The sequence below is a fragment of the Aedes albopictus genome, chromosome 1 (assembly GCF_035046485.1).
Source record: "Aedes albopictus strain Foshan chromosome 1, AalbF5, whole genome shotgun sequence".
NCBI lineage: Eukaryota > Metazoa > Arthropoda > Insecta > Diptera > Culicidae > Aedes > Aedes albopictus.
In genome coordinates this window covers 109,911,477-109,926,659 of record NC_085136.1, presented here as the reverse complement: position 1 = coordinate 109,926,659, position 15,183 = coordinate 109,911,477, and the positions used below count along the sequence as shown (strand labels likewise).

At 38.3% G+C, this 15,183-nt stretch overlaps 1 protein-coding gene across 5 annotated transcripts in view; it reads right to left on the bottom strand.

The window, feature by feature from the left end:
- Positions 1-12,415, bottom strand: part of LOC109433005 (MAL-like protein) — a 141,596-nt gene extending 129,181 nt beyond the window's left edge. For 3 of the 5 annotated variants that reach the window (XR_009996155.1, XM_029858468.2, XM_062845188.1), the window contains exon 1: positions 12,226-12,415. The gene's annotated coding sequence lies outside the window, so the exon portion shown is untranslated. The other 2 variants (XM_062845187.1, XM_062845189.1) reach the window with 2 other exon arrangements.
- Between the last annotated feature and the right edge of the window lie 2,768 nt (positions 12,416-15,183).

Here is a 15,183-nt window from a genome sequence, read left to right as displayed (position 1 = left end):
TTAAGCTTATGGAGAGTGAGCAATAGCAAAATAATAAACATATTGTATGTTGCTTTCATAACAAAACGCGCTGCCAACTTCCAGTCGGCATTTCTGAATCATCGCAACGAATCAAGCACCACCTCTGCTGCTGTTTGTGTTAGTGAGATCGAAGAAACGTCAGACTCCCGCCTGATGATTGGCTGCGACGACTCTGGCGACGGTTTCATCCGCGACGGATTCAAATCGTCGCGTTCGATAAGGGGGGAACCAGTGTTTGGACGAAAAAGTGATCAGTGAACCACTCGGCAGTTTTTCTTCCCTTCTGTTGGTTCTGTTTCAAATACCAAGCGTTCTCTCGTCGAGTCGCATGGTTCACGAAGGAACACACAGAAGATACTCCGATATAGACAAGCTGCGGCGATGAGCGGGCATCGCTAAGTGTAACACTTACCGATGATCTCTCATCGTTGGCTTGGGGCAACTGTGAATAATCGTTATTTTTATCAGTATTTAATGCGTTTTCGCATTAAAAACGTGAACTACTATTTAATTTAACTCTATTCATGATGTTGCAGGTTGTGTAGTCACAATAAAAAAAAGAATTATGACAATACAATATTCTTACCGAATGCATCGTTTTCATTAGCGTCATCGAGTATCTTCTCTCTTGATTGCGCTCTCGTATCGAACCGGACAAGAGAATGAACAGCATTTCGAGAAGCGTTCCCGAGCATGTTGGCTCACGAAATGTTACATTCGCGAATGTATCACTTGCTGAGCATGGACCATTCAGTAATTCGCGATAAAAATCCACACACTGGGGGAAACCGTCAAAACTCACATTGGAAGTTTACATCTTGAGATTTACACATTTGAAGTTCTGGTGCAATGTTTAACTGGGATTCCAAGATGTCTATTGTCTATGCTTAATATGTGCTACAGTCGGGACCCGCTGGTTGGGGGTTTAATAGTTGGGTGACTTTTTAGTTGAGCCTCCGTTGGTTGAGCTGTCAGCCAACTAAAAAGCACCTGGATGCCATAATTCAATGTCAAACTGAAAATGACAACCAATGTGTAATTCCAAGGGGCGAGGAAATGAGTTTTTGGTTTCTTAAACTTTACTGGTAATCGAGAAGAATTTATATTTCATTTTTCTTAAAAAAAAAAAACAATTCGAAACAAATGCAAAACATCGGCAATCTTTATTTTGTCCACAGAGAACAGACATCCAAGTCCAGTTCCGAAACTGTGTAAGGAATTTAACGGCCATTTGAAATCGGCAACACATGTGGCAATAGCGTGGCGCTGCAATCGGTTAATTTCCTACACGCTCAAATCGGTCAGCTCAAAAATGTGTAAGGATCACTCATTTGTGCATATTTTCCAGACCACACTAAATTTGTGCAAAGTGACCTTACACATTTTTGTGTTGATGCCTGAGAATCAAAACAGTCTGTGTAACTGTCACTCATCGAAGCGTTTGCAGACTGATTTAAAGAATGTGTGAAGGTTACACATTCTGAAAACGTTTCCCTTGCTTTAAAAATATATGAAAGCAATATTAAAATTGATTTTAGAGCTCACTGTGGAGCTCGAGAATGCCGTAAATTATCGCTTCCTTGCGGCATTCCTGCCTAGTATACCAAACCGGATGAGGACCGAACGCCAAAGTTTGAAAGTTCGCTCCTGATCCTGTGTATACTAGGCAGGAGACCCGGTATCCAAGACTAGAAGGAAGTGATAAACCAGCAGCACATATTACAACGACATACTTTTGGACTTATTTATTGGTAATCTATCTACCAATAATGATGTACACGATTTAGCACAAAATAATTGTGCTTTTACTGCTGAGCGGCCAAGAAAACAGCTCACCAGCGCTCGTCAACAGTATAGTCACAATGGCAGCTAACTCAGCTTTGTAAACAAAAATCCCTTCTTCAAGCGTTTGTCAACCGCAGACGGCTTGCACAAAAATGAGTAAGGTCCCTTCAACTCATAGCATGAGCTGGCCTTACACATTTTTTTCGCGCATTCTGCCGGCTTTGCAAGCGATGAGGGAAAGTGTGTGAGGTTTACACATCCAGTGAGCAGAATTATTTAAGCGTGTATACTAATTTTATTCACCACTTGAAATGTTTCAATTCACCACTGACTGTGGCAATATGGTGTTTGGTGGCGTTACCCGGGTAGAGCTTAATGGCAAAAGAATGACAAATTTTACCATTAAAACAGAATGTTTGAATGGCAAAATGTGTTATTTCAGGCCAAACATGTCTAAAGGTCCTATCTGCAGAAGAGAGGCTCTCTTTGGTTTCGCTCTCTTTCGTTAATATCTCAGCAGTTTATTTGTATTATGATTGTCTCCTTGCATTGAATGAAGGTCAAAACAATCGTCTTTTGATTTGTACTTCAAAAATAGTTGAAAAGTGTACCATTACATTGCAATAATTGAAAGAGAAAGTAAACAAAGAGAGCCTCTCAAATGCAGATAGGACCTATTGAAATGTTTGGCCTGATTTGTTTGTTTGAAATAAGAGTTAAAATAACAAAAATAATAACAAAATTTTGGTAGCAGAAAAACTTAAAAATAACTTATTTTGCCATTGTAATAACAAAGTAATGGTAAAGCATGCGGATTGAATTGAAGAACAACATAAGTTATTATTGAGATATTGACAACAAAATAAGACCCAAATTAACTGTTATCGGTGAATAACAAAATATGACATTCTTGAATTATTGATAACAGAATAAGAACAAATTTAGCTGTTGATGTGGCGATCAAAATAACGGTAGGTTTAGTTGTTCAAATTCAATTTCAAAATAATGGTAGATTCAGTTATTATTTCAAAGTAGCAGAAGAAAGGTAAAATGAGCTATTTCATTTTTTTTTCTTCAATAAAATTTAAGTTCATCAATCAATGAAAAAACAGTTTTATTTTGTGTATACTCTTTAATTGTTTGAGTTCTAAATTAACATAAATTGATGTGCATCAAATAGAGTCCATTGCGAATTAAACACACAGCTGAGAATCCGGATTTGTTTACTTTTGCGAGATACGTCGAATTGAAAAGTTATGCTTTAAATATACAATATGGTACATTAAGAGTAAAATATGTACATTATGGTACATATGGTACATTAAGAGTAAAATATGTTATGGTGCCTAATGTTTATAAATAATTTCTCACAATATCAAAATAATGGCAAATTTAGCTAGGAATGTAAATTATGTTATTGTTTTGATATTTTATACAATTCATTAAAAAAGTGCTAAATTGCAAGTTTTACCATGATAGTAATTTTTGTTATTGATGTGTTATTTAGTATTATTCATGAATAACATATCAATGACAAGATTTGCTATGATTGTGTATTTTGCTATTGATTTGCCATTTTAAGTTTTTCATAATAACAGAAGAATGTCAAAACGAGATATGATGGCAAAACCAGTTATTATTTTGTCCTTTGTTTGCCATTAGCCTCTACCCGGGTAGTGTTGTCATTGTGTATTGGTTTGCAACCTTACTCGAGTAAAGATTCAAATCCTTACACAACTTTCCGAATAAAATTTGTTCTAGCCTGAATCACTTTTGTCTGTCAATGAAAGCGTTTTGTGCTTGCACTTTGGTCCGGGTGGTTTCATAATCATCTGTGTTTTCACTTCACCGACTAAAAATGGATGAAGATAATTAATTCTCATATATGTAACTTGCATAACGTATCGGTTTTGCAATAAATGTGAAACAAATTGAACAATTCACAAAATTTTACTTTTTACTTCCAACCTAAACATGATTAAAAAAAACAAAAATGCAAATATGTTTTCCATACCTAGGGGAAAAGCGGGTAACACCGTCAGGGTGGGTAAGCCCGTCACCCCAATGATTCTACCAGAAAATAGTTATTTAGAAGCTTTTTGGCTACACACCTTATTTGTTTTTACCATTTTTACTTTTCTATCTCAAAACATGATACCAACATTGACCTGTCAAACGCGAAGAAAATAAACAAAACAAACGCACACGTTGTTGCACCAACGGTGGAAGTAATTTTTCGTCGGTGGAATTTAGCCTCTGAATTACAAAACAAGTATAGAAATTTATTTTAATCAATCATGTATTCTCATCTGTACTATTCTTTAGTGCCAAGATTCATTGAAAGGTCAGTTTCAAAAACTGTTCAGAAATTACGGTGCAATTTAAGAAAAGTTGGCTTTTTGGGTAAGCCCGTCACTCATCGGCGAGGATTCTTTCAGGAACTCTTTTTGGGATTTCTTCGGGTATTCCTCCAAAGATTCTTCAAGGATTCACCTGAGGGCTGGCAAAATAGAATTAATATTATTTTTATCTAACTCAGTTAATCGAGGCGCAATCACGTTTAACGCTTTACGGAGCCGAATGTTATATCAAGCTAAAAGTTACGATATAACGAGGTATGACCGTGTGTGTGATGGGTTCGATTTCCAGTCTGTTCAGGATCTTTACATAAAGGGAATTTTCTTGACTCTCTTGGGCATATACTAGAGAATATCTTCGTGCCTGCCACACGATATACACAGGCAAAATGGTCAATGGCAGAAGCAGCTCTCAGTTATAACTGTGGAAGTGCTCATGGAACAAGCCTAACAACAGGCTTTTTCGAGTTGGAACGTAATGCCAAGAAGAAAAAGAAGAAGAGTACGATCGAGGCTTTTGGTAGTATGTACTTTTTACAACGGTGCGAAAGGTTAAATCATAGGCTGTTCTTTCTAGTTATACTGATGTACATGGAGAACAACGGCATGATCGCTTAAGTAGATTTTTCCTTATTTTGCAGCATGTCGCATATACTTTAAAATTAACGATCATATAAAAAACTACAGTCAGGTTTTTTTACGCGGGGGATACGTACCGCGTAAAAATAAAACTCAGTTCAAATTTCGAGAAACCGCGTAAAAAAAGTTTCACCATTTCTGGACGAATCATGCAAAAATAAGACGATGAAATTTTTTTTGTATCGAGTTTTCATTTACGCGGCCGCGTAAATTAAAACCGCGTAAAAAAAGACCTGACTGTACTGATTAGAATAATTGGTAAACCATCACAACTCATCAAAAATATGTTGGAAACATTTTCAAATTAAAATCTTCAATAAATCTTGAAAAAAAGGTATGACGGAAATACCCCATAGGGGTGACGGTCTTACCCGCACTGCATTAACAACATCAATATTTAATATGTTTGTGTTATGTACATTATTCGGGGGAATAAACATATTTTGAAAATTTTAATGCACAAATCTAATAAAATACTCATGAATCAAACATTCTGCGTAGTTAAAATATCAAATTAACTCTTACATTAATTATGAATAATCACAATGCTTAAGGACAAACGTTTTGAAATCCCGCCTCAACAGTGCATTAGAACTTCAGACGCACAAATCTCAAGAAACAAGCTTCATGCAACAGTGCATTTTATTATTCTGTTCTTGCTCACTTGTAATAAGCCCAAAATAAGAAGATCAGGTGCGCTGGTTTTGTTTACGAAGCGATTTGTGCGCTCGAAGTCGTGAGTAGGTGCCAAAGTCGGCCATTGTGGCGACCATTTTGGGCTTCTAACAAGTCTGTCCTTAAGGTGACAGGGTTACCCCTTCCTCCCCTACATGATAAATCCCTGACTCCGGAAGAAGGTTATGCCCATACTCAAGTCTGCAGCGATATGTATACAGTACTGGCTGTAGCATCCCAGTAGAACGAACAGATTTAGATTCAGATAGCCTTGAATAACTGTAGCTATTGATGACAGCTAATAAATATTCATTATCATTCAAACCACCAAACGATCAAGTCTAGTTTCTACATTTGGAGACGACGGAAAACTGATAAATTGAAATCAATTGCTTGGGCAGCAGTAGGAATACCGATGTAACGGACCAGAAGGCTGTCCCCGAGGGGGAAAGAAACCTGGTAGGGTATTGGTTCCCTTATTAAGCATGTGGCTCCCATTTTCATCCTACGAAAAGCAATGGAACAAAGCGCTGTTTGTTTTGTTTCTTATTTTTGTATTTTTTGTTAGAAGTGAGCACCCATGAAAACAAAAAGAACGGAATCAATCGGTGTCGTAATCGTTTGTTTTCGAATAGGATGAACATGGGAGCATGAGATTATTGATGGCACACATACCCTATAAGCTATTTTACGAGACGTTCTACCGGTGGGCCGCTCATTGTTATTGTTTACATTTGATGTTTTCGGGAAAAGTAACATAACATGTGGTGAGCGCCAATCAGATTTTTGCTGGCAGAGATGTTTCGGTTTCTTATGTGGCATGTATCAATCCCCCGAGCTGCATGATGTCACTAGCAGATGAAAAAATACCCCCACGGTCTACGAATATTAATTATAGTGGGCGGATTGACGCATTTTGCAGATAAAAAAAACGTTTATTGGATGGGCCTGTATCACATGTCATGAATATGTAAATAAATGGGCCCGCTGGTTGGACTTCTGGTAAACTGGTAAACATTCAAAAAACAGCTGATTTGAAACGTCTCATAAAATGCCTTATTCTCAGGGACGGTATGCATTTATTGCCGGAACCCGGAGTAAATAGTCAATTCTATATCCATGCCAAGAGGTAGTCACTCTACACAGTGTGCCTTGGGCACACCGGGCTCATCAGTGGCACCGGGTGGCAGCCAGCTTTCCACGCTCGCCATAATGACGTCTGCTATAAAATAGTTTGACAGTACTTCCGCACTGAACTGAAATTCGAAGAAAATATTCTCAGCACACCTTGACGACCAAAATAAACTGTTTATCTGTCATCCAAGAAAAATGAAGATCTGCATAAATTTTCATTAATGATCCATTATAAATTCTAATTATCTTATTAACATATTTGATTTTACATTTTAGGTTTGGTCTTCAGATGAGGCGTGCTGAAAGGGATCCAGTCTATTTTTCACTCAAATAAAAATGATTTTGCCTAGTGCCACAGTGTCACGACCATATTCAACAACGAGGGTGGAACCAATTCAAGAAATGTTTAGCACTCCAATAATCTTTAAGGAAACTTCTGATGGTCTTTGATACTTTGCGAAATGTGAATTTCACACGAAGTCAGGGAAGAAGTCCCTAGCGCAATTCTACACGTATTACCTAATGAGATCCATGAAACCACTTCAGATACTTCTACTTAAATAATTTCTTATGAAAGTCCTGAAAAAAATCACGATCTTCTTTGAAAAAACTGTCTTGAATAAATTACTTTCGGAATAGCAGGAGAAACTTATACAAATGACTGCAAAATCATTGTTTGATTGCGAAATCTTCATGAGACAACTTTTAAGAAATCCTTGGAGAAGTTTCTATGGAATTTCCAAAATACTTGAATTACTGCTGCTCAAAAATGTCCCCATATTTAGAATCCCAAAAAAAGACTTCTGACATAAACCCTTGTCCATTTTTTGTGAAGGAATTCCGTGTTTATTGTCGAAGTTATCCTTATCCATTCGTCAGAATCAAATGGGTAAAACATACTGGGTAGCGAAACATATATACTTCATTAATGAAAATTTATGCAGATCTTCATTTTTCTTGGATGGCAGATAAGGGGCTGTCCATTAATTACGTAAGGGTTTTTGGGGGGAGGGGGGGTTTGAAAAATCTTACGAGCCATACAAAAATATTCGGGCTGTCATACAAAAAATCTTACAAGGGGGGGGGTGGGGGTGTCGAAAAATCGCAAAAAATCTCTTACGTAATAAATGGACAGCCCCTAAACAGTTTGTTTTGGTCGTCAAGGTGTGCTGAGGGAATATTTATAGTTTCGTGAAACCATTTTCTTTAGGTATTGAGTCCCAACATGGTCCAAATACTTCCTGACCATCAGGAAGCAGCAGTATCCAGCTTCATAATTGGTCAAGTAGAATCTCTGACACTACATAACTCTAAATCGTGCTCAGATAGATTTCGACAGATTGAGATAGATTCAGATAATCGCCCGAAAATCCCCACACAATAACAACGATCCTGTGAGACAAAGGCTTAATAAAGCAATGCAGGAGTCGGATGCAGGATTCAAAATTGCTGTTTTGCAATTTCTCATCGTAATAGGTTGTTCACCTCACGCAAATCTGCCAGGAAAAGGCCTACTTTCACACACCAAATTAGCAGTGCTGTAATGGTTCATTATAACACTGATTTGCAATGCGTAATGAACCATTACAGCATTGTTTTTATTTATGAACATCTTGATGCTTTCTGGACGCAGGTTTGAAAAATTTTGACAACTGCACAGTATAACTTTCTATGATTAGACTTTCTTAAATACGGCTCATACGGCTATCAACATCAGTGTGCAGTTTAATGTAAAATTTTTTGTTAAAACCTGTCCTTAAGTGGTAATTTATGAAATGGCAAAAAACGTTGTACGCAACTCGGTGCAGAACTCGATTGTTACAGCACTCGTCGTAATTATCCAACTTGGCAAGCCTTGTTGGATAATTGAACAACTCGTGCTGTAAAAATCACTATTAAAATGTCGTCATCCATCAGAAGCTTAAAACGTCTCCATTCTGGTAACTGTGGAGTTGGGAGTTTTGAATCGGGCCTCACAAAGTTGAATGGCCACGCCGGAATCTATCATTCGCCCAAGACCAGCAGCTTGGGGTTTTCCTTCTGTTCCCATCTGAGATTGCACTTTGTGATTTCAGGGTTCAAAAAGATCTGGTGTCGACACCGCTCTAACGTCAAATTTCGTGTCAGAGTAAGCAGGCCAGAATGAATTTGTGCAGTAATCCATTCTTCATTACACCAACGAACCTAACCTCAAAATGACTGACAATTCTCACGTCATTTTGACAGATGTAACATGAGCATGACAAGGACGACAAGAAGATCGATAAAGTAGAAAATATGATCCGTCTTTTTCGTGCATGTGTGTAGTCTGTCAAAATGACCTGAGAATTGTCAAACATTTTCATGACTTGCTTTGTTGGTGTAATGAAGAATTATTGTGGTCGTATTTTTTTATCACTTGACAGCTGGTGTTTTTTTTTTCTTGCCTTCAAACATTGCTGAGATTTTGTTTCATAATTTCAGTTCCATCTGGGGCACAGGTATTGTCATTTTTTATAGCAGCCGCCATTATGGTTAGCGTGCGAATCTGTGCCTGCCGGTGCCACTCTTGGTGCCACTGGTGTTCCCGATGTGCCCAACGCACTTTGAAGAGTGACTACCACCAGGGTGCGATGACGTCACGTTTTCGATTTCCGCATCTTGTACTAATGTTTAGGGAACTCAAATGCATTGTCAATGGGGAAACCCAATTGATGTTGGCTGCAAACAATCCTATTAGGTGGGAATAGGGATGTCATATACGTGGTGACTACCCCTTAAACAGATTTATATTAAGGACAAGGTATTTGGGGTACATAGCTCAAAATTTGTAGAGCACCGTTTTTTAGAACCGTTGAACGGATTTGGATGAAAATGCATCACGCTAATGGTTCAGTGGTTGTCAATAGCGTGATGCATTTTAATCCAAATCCGTTCAACGATTCTAAAAAACGGTGCTCTAGAAATTTTGAGCAATGTACTCCAAATACCTTGTCCTTAATGAAAAAAGGGAGAGAATGTAGCATCCCAGTAGAACGAACAGATTTAGATCTATCTAGCTTTGAATAACTGTAGTTATAGATGGCAGCTAATAAATATTCATTACCATTCAAACCACCAAACGATCAAGTCTAGTTTCTACACCGGCTGTCTTCAGGAAGGTCGTCAACCAGCACTGGTTGTCCTTTAACAAATTCCATATCTATCGTTGTAACCAACTCTTCCGGCAATGCTAGGTAGTAGATGAGCTCATATTCAGAGAAACAGATTCAACTGGTCCAACTGGATTGCTCTGGATCATCATCTCCATGCGAAGAAGGCAGGCTGTAAAAACAAACGCCGCCGTGTGCGATCCAGGATGAATTGTTCGATTCGAATAAGGAAGTATTTCCGAGATTTTCATCATATCACCGATATGATAAAGGGAAACAAACTGCAACGTTTATGTTTTCTATTTTTATTTTATTAAAGACACTTTACCAGATATGTTGGCAGTCGTGTCTAAAATTATTGTTTATCAACACTACGTTCTGCAAGAGTTTTGGATCTTTAAAAGAACACAAGTATGAACGGAAACTCGGAAGTAAACTGCATTCTGTGAATAAGTCAGCAGAAGATGGAGAAAGCGGGGTCAATTTCCTATTATACAGCACTAACTTACTAATCAACAAAAGTAACTCCATAACAGCTTATGGAGCAACAAAAGAGCTTAAAAAACCTCTTTACTAGTGTGTTTGTTCTATAAGTTGTTAGGCAGTTACTTTTGTTTGTTACACAATCTTCTTGCCTTGGCGCGCACCGTGACGGGTAGATTGCTCGATATTTGGGTCAAGCAAATTCAGAATATCGCTGGATTTCATCTCGCATGGGGGAAAATTCAGCGAAGGGGGTTTCTTTTTTCAGACCGTCTACTAAATTTCATACATAAATGCAAGGATAAAACCTAAACGTGCAAAAGTTTACAAGTATGAACATTATAATATTCTAAAGGGAAACTAAAAGAAATATTCAAATTTACTCTACACTGATCATGAAAATCTTACTCTTCTAGATGCACTACGATACCATAGTTGCTTTGTATCGAAATGTTAACTATGGCTACAACGATAAACTATTTGAACCGCGATAACCTTAATAAAACCGAAATTTAACCATTATAAAACCCCAGGGGAATGACATATCCATTTCTAACCGGAATATCCGCATTTATCCGTTTCTAACCGTCACTAACCGTTGCTAAGCGAGCTGCTAAGTGAGCAGCAGTTAGACGCGGTTAACGACGGTTAGAAACGGATATATGCGGATATTACGGTTAGAAAAGGATATGTCATTCCCCTTGATAAAACCCATCAATTTAAAAAAAGGCAACTGCGAAACAAAATGGAATTTGTACTCATGCAGGATCGTATTCCATTTTGGCAGTTGCTCGAGCAAACGTACAAATTCTACGATATCTCCAACCGAAGATTTCGGATACACTCATTGCACAATTATGGGTCACACACAATTATTAGTCACTTGCCACTTTAATAGATAATTACTAATTAATTGCAAGCTTTTGTTAGCCATTATCATTTTTCGTTGATGAGTTGATTTGTTTTGTGTCACTATACGTATCGCACACGAGCTTATACGTCAAAACATACATAATTTCAATAATTTTTTGTTCGGCGTAAAACCATCTGTCAAAGTAACGCTTCGATTGTGAGCATCAGAAAGTGCGTGCGCTGCTTTCGTAAGCTCTGTAAAGGCGTGCTGTAGTGATTTTCAAGTGCGAAATGGTATCGTCACCAGAACAAAGGTATAATTTACGTTCTAAATGTAGAAATTCATGTGACTGCAGCTAATTAAAGCTTATTTGAGGCAAAATTTAAATGACTCATTATTGTGACAAGGAACACCGAAAATCACACAATTATGGGTCACTTTTTGTGCCGCATAATATTGACAGTTCTGCGTACATGGGCATTGCATACTTTTAGGCGTTTATCAGTGGTTGTGTTGGAGATTTTGTTCCAATTTTGAAAAATTGATTCCAAATCGTGAAAACATGCTTCATTAAGAGGTTTGAGACCAGTTTTAGATTCTATTATAGTTGATCTATCTAGAATAAGTGATCAATCAGTGAAAAAATAGATAAAACATTATTGTTGAGCCGATTCCTCTTGAGTGACCCATAATAGGCAACAAATTGACCCTTAATTGTTACACAGCCAATTTTGACCCATAATTGTGGTTTTCATTATTCACCAACATTCCAGTAATTTTCACCGCCTAAAGTGAATTTTACAAGCAGATTTTTATATAAAACAATAAAAAGGAGTTTCATTGAAGAGAATATAAAATAAAAATAATGAAAGTGTTATTTTTGTATGAAAAACGATTCATATTATGAAATGATTGTACCTTGAGTGACCCATAATTGTGCAATGAGTGTAATTGAAGCGTTCCAAGTCCGATGCACTCTGTGTAGCTGACAAGCGATGTGTCACTTCTGAAGCAGCAACCACCAACTGATAAAACGAAGTATTCCCTCGCATTCCATTGCCCATCACATTACAAACAATTCCACAGAATAGGTAGAAACCGTCATTCCCCTTGCTTATTCAGACCCCACTCCAGGGGGTACACACACCTTTTTTGGAAGCAAAAGCAGCCTTGACTTGGATTGGACGGAAGTCAAGCGACCGGAACGAAATGAAACGGGAAAACTTGCGCGCGCGGAAGAAGACACCCAAACCGATGCTCTGGTCAACTGAGACTGGCTGGTTGACTCAATCCGGTAGGTGACTGAAATATGTGGGTATTGAATAAAACTTCTGTGAGATGCGGAGCTAAGCTCGAGCCGATAAATTGATTGGTGAGTTCATCACCGACGATCGAAGCGCGCGGGATGTTTGCACATAATTTAAAAATGACGATTAATTTAGAGAACCTAACTTTACTACTTGAACCTATCACCTATTGAGAGGTAACAACGGTTTTTGTAACTTTACAGACTGAGACCGCTTCAGGAGTTCTTTAATAGTCAGACTGATTTCAGTAAAGTTCGTTCAACATTAGATCATATGTTAACCCTTTAAATGAACTAAAATAAATTTCGAGAATAGAGCTTGCAGATATCGGCACCAACATTTCAAAAGGGCGTAACTGCATTTGGAAGTAATACCTTCTTTCAAAGCTGTAGGTCGTACTGCCTCCCTTACACTCAAACCACCGTGGTTGTCGGAAAGAGGAGAGTTTTTCCCATCTGGTACTTGTTGTGAAAAACATGGAAATCATAACACATGATCCACAGCTTTAAAAGAAGGTGATGATTCCAAAAGCAGTTACGCCCTTTTGAAATGTTGGTGTCGAATATGCTATCGTACGAAAGAAATCAGCTTCAGTGGTTGATCATGGTTTTCCGGCAAAATTTAAAAGGCGTTCAACTAACCTTAAAATTGTCCAAAGAAAAAAAAACTTCTCAATATTCAAAACAACTTCCAACTGTCCCGCCGACACTATTCATCCGGCGTTAGAAGCTCCCCTTTTCAACTTCTACACGCGACTCATCACTCAATAAACATCTATACATAGGTAGTAAATCTACTCCACAGAAAGCGAAATCACTCATCGATGCAACATGTGCGATGTAGCGCTTCCCATCTTAGTGGTTCGTCGCACCTCTTCGTTACAATCAAGACGACGAAGACGGCCGGCGGCACGGCATATTTCTATTTTGATAGTGTTACTCTGCTACTTGCTACTACAAGCTGATGGCAGCCGGGAGGGAGACGCCCGGTGCTCCACCAGCGGAGCGGACCACTTCAAGTGGTGTGGGGCTTTGTTTATGTTTTATTTTGTTCATTCATGATGGGTGCGACGTTCAGCTCCGACTAGACGACGACGCCCCATTCAGTGGTAATACTGCTTCTTACGAATAGTTTGTAACGAAGGGCCATGCATTCTTTTAAGAACACTCTTAAAAATTAGGAATTTACACGTGACGTCAACCATCAGCGTACGTAAACATTTCATGACTGAATGGCAAATTTGACTCAATTTTACATTCATCATGCAATTTTGAGTTGGTTGCACAAGATGTCAACAAACGTATCTGACCAGATAGGTAGAAACAGTTTTACATTTATCGTTTGTCTCATAGCTTGGTGATACAGCCGAGTGGTACACTCAGCGAAGTAAACTATCGAAATTCATCAAAATACCTTATGAATTTTAGCCATAACTGTAAAGTATGGATGCCATACGAATACCTTATGAGAATTGAACATGCTTATTAGGGGCTGTCCATAAACCACGTGGTCATGAGGGGGGGGGGGGTGGGGGGGTTCGGCCTATGAGCATTTTGTATGGACGAATAAAAAATTTTGTATGGACAAATGACCACGCGGGGGGGGGGGGGGGGGGGTTGAGAAGTCCCAAAACAATGACCACGTGGTTTATGGACAGCCCCTTATGATCTAATTACATAAGATAAACTTATGAAAAGAGCAGAAAAATCGTAAAATGATGCAGACTGGAATCGATCCATGAACGACGAGATCACTGAGCTCGTGCCCAACCCATGCGGCTATCAACGCTTGAGAATATCGTGGTGCTGAATGTGTATAAAAGCCAAACTGTGAGTCGATTCTGCATCATAAACCGACCTTATGAAATTCATTCTAGCTGTTATGAATTGTTTAAAAGCCATTTCATAAGTTAGACCTTATGATAAACATAGGTTTATTTGCCTGAGTGTAGAGTACGTGTCTCTCAATCAGCGGACCAGAGTTCAAATCCAGTTCATTATTTTACTTACATAGGGTAAATGATGATGGTTGGACCAATTTGGGGCCTTTTTCATGTAGACAGAATTCAAGTCGAGTTTTATATATGCTAGTAAGATTTTTACATTCAAAACTTGGGAATGGTGGAAAGCTCTACTCTTCTAGTTTATGAAAAGCCCGACAAAACATTGATTTACTCAAATATTTTTTATACAAACAGTTTTAATAAGCAGGGTAATCTGATCTTGGTTGAACCAACACTGATTATGGTTGGACCAATGATATGATATGGTTGGACCAACTGACAAAAAAGGCTTTCACAATCAATATGGAGCTTAAAATCTATTATTCCAATAATTTAAAATGTAATTTTACTTCAAACAACCAAAAATAATAGAAATGCCGCAAACTTGTAAGATTTCAGGAGAAGATTTAAGCTTTTTTCTATAGTTCTTGGTCAGATATGGTGCGAATGAGAGCAAGAGGACATTATCTACTTATTCGCGAGCGGTAATGGCGATGGTGGGTATAACTGAGCGATTGGGAATTTAACGTTTCTTCGTCAATCGTTTGATAACGCCAACCGATTGCGTCTCTCAAGAAACATCAAAGTCATAGCCGCTCAGTTCCCACGGCGGTGGCCATGACCGCTCGCGGGTAAGTTTTTTTTTATTCTTAATCACTTAACCTAATTTACAGCTCTATTGTCCACTGGGGCACTACGTGAGCAATTTCAATTGACAGCTGCACTTACATTTTTTGTACAGCGCCTAGATTCTATTCTACTTTATCGAACTGGTTGCCTTTCTGCTGCTTTCACT